The sequence below is a fragment of the Macaca fascicularis genome, chromosome 17 (assembly GCF_037993035.2).
Source record: "Macaca fascicularis isolate 582-1 chromosome 17, T2T-MFA8v1.1".
In the NCBI taxonomy this organism is placed as follows: domain Eukaryota; kingdom Metazoa; phylum Chordata; class Mammalia; order Primates; family Cercopithecidae; genus Macaca; species Macaca fascicularis.
In genome coordinates this window covers 35,293,173-35,301,509 of record NC_088391.1, presented here as the reverse complement: position 1 = coordinate 35,301,509, position 8,337 = coordinate 35,293,173, and positions in this window count along the sequence as shown.

The following is an 8,337-nucleotide window of genomic DNA, read 5'->3' as shown; positions in this document are numbered from 1 at the left end:
GTAGTCCTGACTAAAAACTCTTCTGATCCAACCTTACAAAAAGTAATAGCAAATCTTTCAAAGATCAGTTACTAAGTAGCTTAACTAAATCCCATAACAAATCTCAAGAATGTTGGAAGATATATAAAAGTAACCAGCATCCAACAATTATAAATGTTAATGTCTGACATCCAATAAAAATGTGAAGACATGCAGAGAAGCAGGAAAATACACCCTTTAAGAGAGAGAGAAACAACAACAAAAAAAAAACAAAACAGAGTACATAGAAATAGACCCAGAACACAGAGGAAAGGATACTTTTAAATAAGCTACAAGTCAAAGAAGTCAAAAAATGAAACTAGAAAATATTACGAAAATGAAAATTAAAACATAACGTATTAAAATCCTTAGGATGTAACTAGTACAGCACATGGAAGAAAATTCATAGCATTAACTACCAATTTTTTTTTAGATTGGTTCACAAGTATTTACTGTTTTTACCGTTAAAAGTAATGTAGTCCCAGCTACTCAGGAGCTCAGGAGGCTGAGGCAGGTCAATAGCTTGAACTCAGGAGGTAGAGTTTGCAGTGATCCAAGATCCAGCCAGTGCACTCCAGCCTGGGTGACAGAGCAAGACTCTGCCTCAAAAAAAAAAAAAAAAGAAGAAGAAGACCAATACCCTTCACAAATCAGATGCAATTTTCTTTGCAATAAGCAAAGATTTTTATTAATTAAAATAGGAAGGGGAAACATAAAGGATCGGAATGAGAACCAGGAAATATTATATGATGTTTGGGCAAGGAAAATAATTCCACTAAGCCAGGGGTGTCCAATCTTTTGGCTTCCCTGGGCCATATTGGAAGAAGAATACTTTTCTTGGGACACACATAAAATACACCAACATTAATGATAGCTGATGAGCTAAAAAAAAAAAAAAAAAAAAAAAAAAAAAAAAAAAAAAATCACAAAAAAAGCTCATAGTGTTTTAAGAATACTTACAAATTTATGTTGGGCAGCATTGAAAGCTATCCTGGGCTGCATGCGACCTGCGAGCTGTGGGTTGGACAAGCTTGCATTAAACAATTTTCACTTCTTGAAAAAAAATGGTCAAAATTCCAGAAAAGTGCATTTATGGAATTAATAATTTTAAGTCCTCAAAAGATAATCTAGGGTTAAGTAAGTTCAGAAAAAGGACATTGCAGTTTTGCATTTATCTGTCAGTTTAGGTCAGTCAGTGAAAAATGCATTATCTTGTGTCTTTGTTACATGATGGTTGCAAAAAGTCTTAGCTCCTTCCACTTATAAATTTTAGTTTTTGCCCATTATTTCTACAACTTTTTTTTTTTTTTCTATACCAGTGTTTTTCTTCTTTCCTTGTGATAATCAAATGACTGGACTAGTAGATCTTTTTGATATTGTTCCACAGTTTCCAAGGCTCTGTTTATTTTTTTAAATATTGTATTTTCTTTCTCTGTTTTTCGGGTAGGATAATTCCTACTCTTAAAGTTTAGTGACTTATTTCTCTATCATCTTCATTATTCAATTGAACACATACAGTGAATTTTTATGTCAGATGTTACAGTTTTCACTTTTGAAATTCAATTTTTTTTTTTTTTAACAGCAGTTGGATTATCTTCTTCCCAGAGAAGATTTATTTACCTTCTTAAATCAAGGTTTGTTTATTTCTTTGCTTATTTTTCCCTCTCCATATCCCTGAAAGGATGATGGACAGATGGGCAGCTGCCCTATGTAAACTTTAGGTCTGAATTTCAGTGTTCCTCCCTGTAATGCTAACCCTGCTGCACACACAGGCATGTCTGGCCTTCATTACATTGCCTCATGAGGAATCTGTGTATGGGAAGCTGGCACTGCTAAGATGTTACATGAGTAAATACAAGTTCTGTTACCGTCTCTGGAGAGCTCTTGTTTCTTGTCCCAATAAATAAATATGGATGTAAAAACTTAGCAAGAGGTTCTAACCTATGAATCTAGGTTACTATTGTAGGAATTGCCAAATGTTAGCTTCAAAAATGATATTCTCTGCCAAAACTCTAAATTTGAAGTGAGAAGTGTGGATATTAGAGAATGCTTATGAAATTATTTTAAACCAACCTGGTAGACATTAAAGTGCATTATTGTTCTACCCAGCTTCTGGCATCTCCTTGAGCAAATTTTGTTTGCTTACTTGTTTTTTGTTGTTGTTGTTGTTGTTGTTTTTTAATCTGCCAGAGTGTTTCCATAAAATTACTTGTAGTATTCTTTTATCAGTAGCAGTGTAACTCATCTGTCTTATATCAGGGCCATGTCAACACTTTGACTCTCTCCTCATGTAGTTTGCAAAGATTTTCATAAATGGACTTCCTACAAGTCACCTACATTGATATTTTGGTAAACCAGAGATGGAAATTTCTCTAAGTCTTCACTTCTCAGAGTTTGGACACTGACCAGCAGCCTCAGCCTCTCTTGAAAGGTTGTTAGAAATGCAGAATTTGAGGCCCCACCATAGAATTTCTGAATCAGAATCTGTATTTCAATAAAATCATCACATTACTAATATGCCTATAAGATTTGAAAAAGCATTGACTTAGATGACCCAAATGTCAGAGTGTAAGGATAATACAGAGTTATAAATCATTATGTTTTAACAATAGGAATACACAAACCAGATGTATGATTACCCTATCTATGGCAAAGTGGCCAACTAAAGGAAAAAGAAAAGTATATGGGTGATGGTCACACTAAAAACCTAGACTTCACCACCACACACTCTATCAATGTTACAAAACTGCACTTGTATCCCCTAAATCTATAGAAATAAAATAAAATAAAGATAAAACATGATTTACATATAGTTCCGCATGATGTTTCTTTCACCTGAAAGCAGATGGGTGTTGCATTACAGTCCAACTCAGGGTTAGCTCAGAAAGAAATTGAAATATTGCTAAAATTTCAAGAAGTACATTTGATTATCTCCCTTGTGTGAAGAAAAAAAGTCACCTGAGATAAAGATCTACATTTCCTAGATTACAGATTAGGAAAGAACAAGATTAAAATATCTGTCACATCAAGCTCTGGGGAAGAGTTACATGTATGGAATAGTAAGTGTAGGCACAGGGTGTGAGGATATCTGTTTTTCATGTAACTTCTCATCTACTACCAAGGAGACTTTCAATAATCAAGTGGACAAAATGGCACATCCTATGGATATTATTCCTCCTTTGTGCTCGGCTTCCTCAATCCTTTGTTCATTTGGCCCATGCACAAAATTACTCAGTGACAGGGTTTGAATGTTGAGGCCTTTAATGTCTTTAAAATAAGATTAATTTATTATTTAATTTTCTAGTTATTCTTGGGGTTGTTCTGCCATGCCATCCTACTCAGCAGCCAAAGTCTTATCCACCTCTACTATTTATTATATAAATATTAGAGGCATATTTTTTTATTTGATGAAAAGTCTGATTACCATCTGGAGACTCTGAACTTTGAAATGGTTGATAATTGATTGAGAACATGTGTCTTCTCCTTCTGAAGAAGATGTGAATGTCTTTATATGTTGAATAGTTGCTTCATGTTAGATGGAGGGATGAAAGATAATTTTATTTCCATATAAATATAGGGGAATTGTTATATTAATGCTAAATAACAATATGGGAGGATTGAACTAGTAATGTTCCAGTATCTATTCCTTGCCTCCCTAAGGCACTGTACCAGAATATGCTAACAATGCAAATTACATTTCCCAGGATTTCTTGTGAATATGCTTCCAGCTAGATTCAGCCACAGGGAAATTTTACCAGGAAATTAAAAGAAAAAATATGGCATATTTCTTTGCTTATTCTGCTTTGGATAGTGTTTCTAAGCAAGGCTGTACCTCTTCCAAAGTATCAAATAATGACTTTCGTGGGCACTATGCACTTTTGCTTCTGTGAATCCCTTTGTCCATAAGAAAAATAAATAAATAAATAACAATTATATTTTCTGGCCAGGTTTGTTGCCTCACACCTGTAATCCCAGCACTTTGGGAGGCCAAGGCAGGAAGATTGCTTCATGCCAGGAGTTCAAGGACAGCCTGGGCAATATAGCAAGACTCTGTCTCTACAAAATATAAAATAAAATAAAGAATTAGCTGGGCATGGTGTCATACACCTGTGTACCCATCCACTCCAGATGCTGAGGCAGGAAGATTGTTGGAGCACCGAAGGTTGTCTCTCTCTATAAAGGTATCTCTCTCTCAAAGAGAGAGAGAGAGAGAGAAAGAGAGATCTATATATCTCTATCTATCTATCTATCTATCTATCTATCTATCTACCTACAATGAACATATTGGTATAAAAATAATTATAATTCAAATTGCATTTACCATTATATATTTGCAAATATTGTATTCAGTTTTTCTTTCAATTTTAAGAAAATTAAAATTAAAACATTTTTGTGTACCCCTAAATGATCTCAAGACTAAGATGTGGTACCTAATGAACATAATGAATAAGGTGACCCTATTTCTTTATAATTCCGTTTTCCACCAAACCATACCTTCTGAAGAACAGCCCTGTCATAATTCCAGCATCTATACTATGGTCATAGCTTCCAGGATCTGGTAATACAATTTTCTCTCCAGCCTTAGGTTAATTAGTACTATTTTAAAAATGACAAACACAAGAAATGAACAAACATAAGAAAAAATTTAAAACAATAGTAAAAATACATTTAGAAGGATTTTTTTTTTGGAACTTGAGTCAAATCTTTTCAGATATACTAACTGAAGAAAAACCTATAAAACTTTAAATACAGCACAGTCCTTGTTTTAGTTTATCTACCAAACACATCTACCAGTGTGGGATTGAGGTTAGGTATTTTTTTCTGAAAAGTATTTACAAATTTTTAAACATTTATTTTAAATATTCCACCATTCAGTTAAATATATTAAATGAACCAAGATTTGTGGAAATGCAGGTCACTGAGATAAAGGTATGACACCCTGCAATTTTATTCAAATTATTGACTTACTCTCTGGATGATCTTAAGACTGCCACTATCCTCTATAAAACCATTTTCATCTGTGAAATCTGTGCAAATGATATTTTCACTTCTGATTGTGATCATTTGTTAGTGCTTGCCAAAGAACTTTATAATGTAAAATTTCATTTATTATTATAAGAAGACAGACCTATAAGTAAATTTTAAATACTAATTATTCACCCCAATGTTAGATTTAAAAGACTCGGAAATCAAATTGTCTGATGTCACACAAATAATGGTACTCGCTTTTAATTTGGATCCATGTCAGCAATATTTGTTGTATTTAAAGGATAAATTTTATTTAACTGTCATATTATATTTCATTGTTTGGATACAAAAGCAAATTGTGGGAAAGCACTATGTTCCAGTGCCTAGACGAATGAGCCCTGTGTAGGAAAGAAGAATTATTCTATGGTAGGCACTCAGTAATAACTTTGAATAAGCAATTGAGTATATATGTCCACTGATAATCCATGAATAACCAGAAATTCTCTTGAGTGATGCCATCTATTATGTTAACTTCCTGCGTGTTTTAGCCTTATCCAAACCTAGATTCCTGTCGCACACTAAAATTTATTTTTTTATAAATTTTAGTTGGTATTTTGGCCACTAGCAGCACTGCAACTGGATCCAAGAATTCTTAAAAATATAAAGAATTCCAGTGCTCAATTGAGCTGCGCAAGTGTTATGGACTCTATATATATTTGGTAGATTGGTTGTTATGAACTCTCTATGTTTGGTTGGTTTGCTTTCAAAGTACTGGCTCTCCTTTTCTTTTTCCTTGAAATTTCATGTCCAATAAAATTGTTTTAATGGCTTTTGGTATAACTCAGATGATGTTGGTGTGTCTAGAGGTGGTATTATAAATGACCACCTCTCACTTCTACTGTTTATTGCTAACTGAAGTCTTTCATTCATCACTTGTATTAATTAAGATAATAACTGCCAGGTTTTAAAACTTTTTCATCTGATAAAGGGATAACAATTTTTTCTTCATGTTTTTAGAGAGAATACATTGGTTGTACTTTAGTATGCATTTTCAGTTTATTTTAATTTTTTATAAAAAGCTGAAATACAAAACTTAGATTAACTTATTGAAAATGTGTGTGTTTGTTGTTGGCATTGCTGTTTGTTTCCTATAAATAGATAATAGATATCCTGATGAATTTTTAAAGGTTATACTAAAATGTGGATTTCTGTCTGGGGTATTTATATTGGCACCACCCTCCAAACAGTCTCTTTCTTTCTCTCTATCTTTAACTCAATCTTTCTCCCTTTTTTCCTACAAATTTTCCTATTTTGAAAATGTCCAAAATAAGGACATTTACGAAATAAAGAATCTTTTTTATATATCTCAGTACTGGAATTTCTGCTCAAACTTGTCTGTCAGCTAAGGATTTTTCTTCTTTGTTATCTAGAATTATTATTATATATACTGTATTTTAATAGATTTATCCTATCAAATATTCAAATTATTCTGTCTCTATGTATATAGAGTATGAAATGTCTATCGTATTTTTCATATTGGGTGAATTAAAAAATAAAATTATAAAATTATTGAACATGATCAAATTAATTACTTATTAAAAGTGAACAACCAAAATATGAAAATTTGCTCATGAAAATAATACTTAAAATATTTCATTAGAATGAATAAGAGAAAATACAATGCATATTTAATACCAGTTAATTACCCCCAGTCAACAAACCCATCATAAAATTAATGGCATTGTGTTTGGGGCTTTTCTGTTTTAGGTAATTTACGAGAGAAGTTGTCATTTTATAGAATAATGTTTAATCTTCTATCAGATCTTTGCTCTTTAGAATAGCCCTTGCCCTTGAAATAAATGTTCTAAGACCCCCACGGGATGCATGAAACCACAGATGGTAATGAACCTGATTGCCGTCAATCAGAACACTTTTCTGTTCATATCTTCCATTCCCAAATGTACTGCCTTTTCCTTCTTAACTAAACACTTGTCACACATTGTGGCTGTAACTTTTGCAGTTTGAGGTGTGACAGCAAAACTAACACAATTTTTTCCTCCTTCTCAATTTCACAAATAGAATATTTATTTTTACCCTACATCTTAGCAAAAAGTACAACCTTTTTCCTTTTTTTTTTTTTAATTGAGTTGAGAACTTTCACTTTCAACTTTATGTACTTTAAGCACCTTATGGCCTCTCTTTGGCGTAGCCAAATTGCTGGCATCATTTCTCTTGCACTTTGGGGCTATTGTGAAGTAAAATAGGAACTACTTGAATGCAAGCACTGTGATACTGCCAGAGTTGATCTGATAATCGAGATGGGTAAGGGACTTATGGGCAGGTAGCATATATACCATGGATGTATTGGACAAAGGAAGGATTCACATGCCAGTGTATGAGATTTCATCATGCTACTCACAATGGTGCCCAATTTAAAACTTACACCGTTTACTTCTGGAATTGTCCATTTACTATTTTCTCACCGTATTTGACTGTGGGTGACTGAAACTGAGGAAAGCAAAAACGCAGTGAAGGGGTCTTCAGTACTTACATTTCATAGCATTACACCAGTTAACTGCATAAGGACATTTATGAAATAAAGAATCTTCTTAAGTTTGGATGATTGAAGATGAGAAAATTTCATCTATTCTTGTGCATTTTAACGTTTAATTATATCTGTAATGATAGAGACTTTTGGACCTATATCATTTAGAGGCTTTTCACTTACTTGCAGCTAGAATACTATAAACTTAAAAAGGAGATGTGATTGCTGTAGTTTTAGTAAAGTACCTACTGTTTAGGGTGGTATCATTAGTAGTAGCCTTTGCATGCATTTGTTCATTGCTTCATAAGATCAAAAATAGTGTGTCCATGATTATTTATCCTTTCTCCACAATATGGATTAAACAGATTAGCGAGTGCTCCAGAAATATGTTTATTACAGAATTATTACAAAAATGACCAGGCGTCACATTTTCAAATTAAATTGTTCTCTATTACTTGAAAATTAATTTACTTTCTATTTATACTAAGGAAACACTTGCTTTTGCTTTTGTATTTGATTGTGTGTGTGTGTGTTAATCATTGGGAAGGGTACAGGGCTGAAAGCAATCATATTTGCTTTCAGTGGTTAATCAAGCTCTGAAAATTTTTAAAGATTTGATGTTTTATTCTCCTCACTCATTACACATCTGATTATGCACATTTTCTCTGGCTTTCCATTCAGTCCAGGCTCATCTTGTACAAATGCTGCCCTGGGTCCAGAATCAGCAATTTTGCCAAGCAGCACTGGTTCCTTTTAGTGAAGAATGGTAATCAAAATCAAGAACTAAGAGTCACTTCTGCTTATTT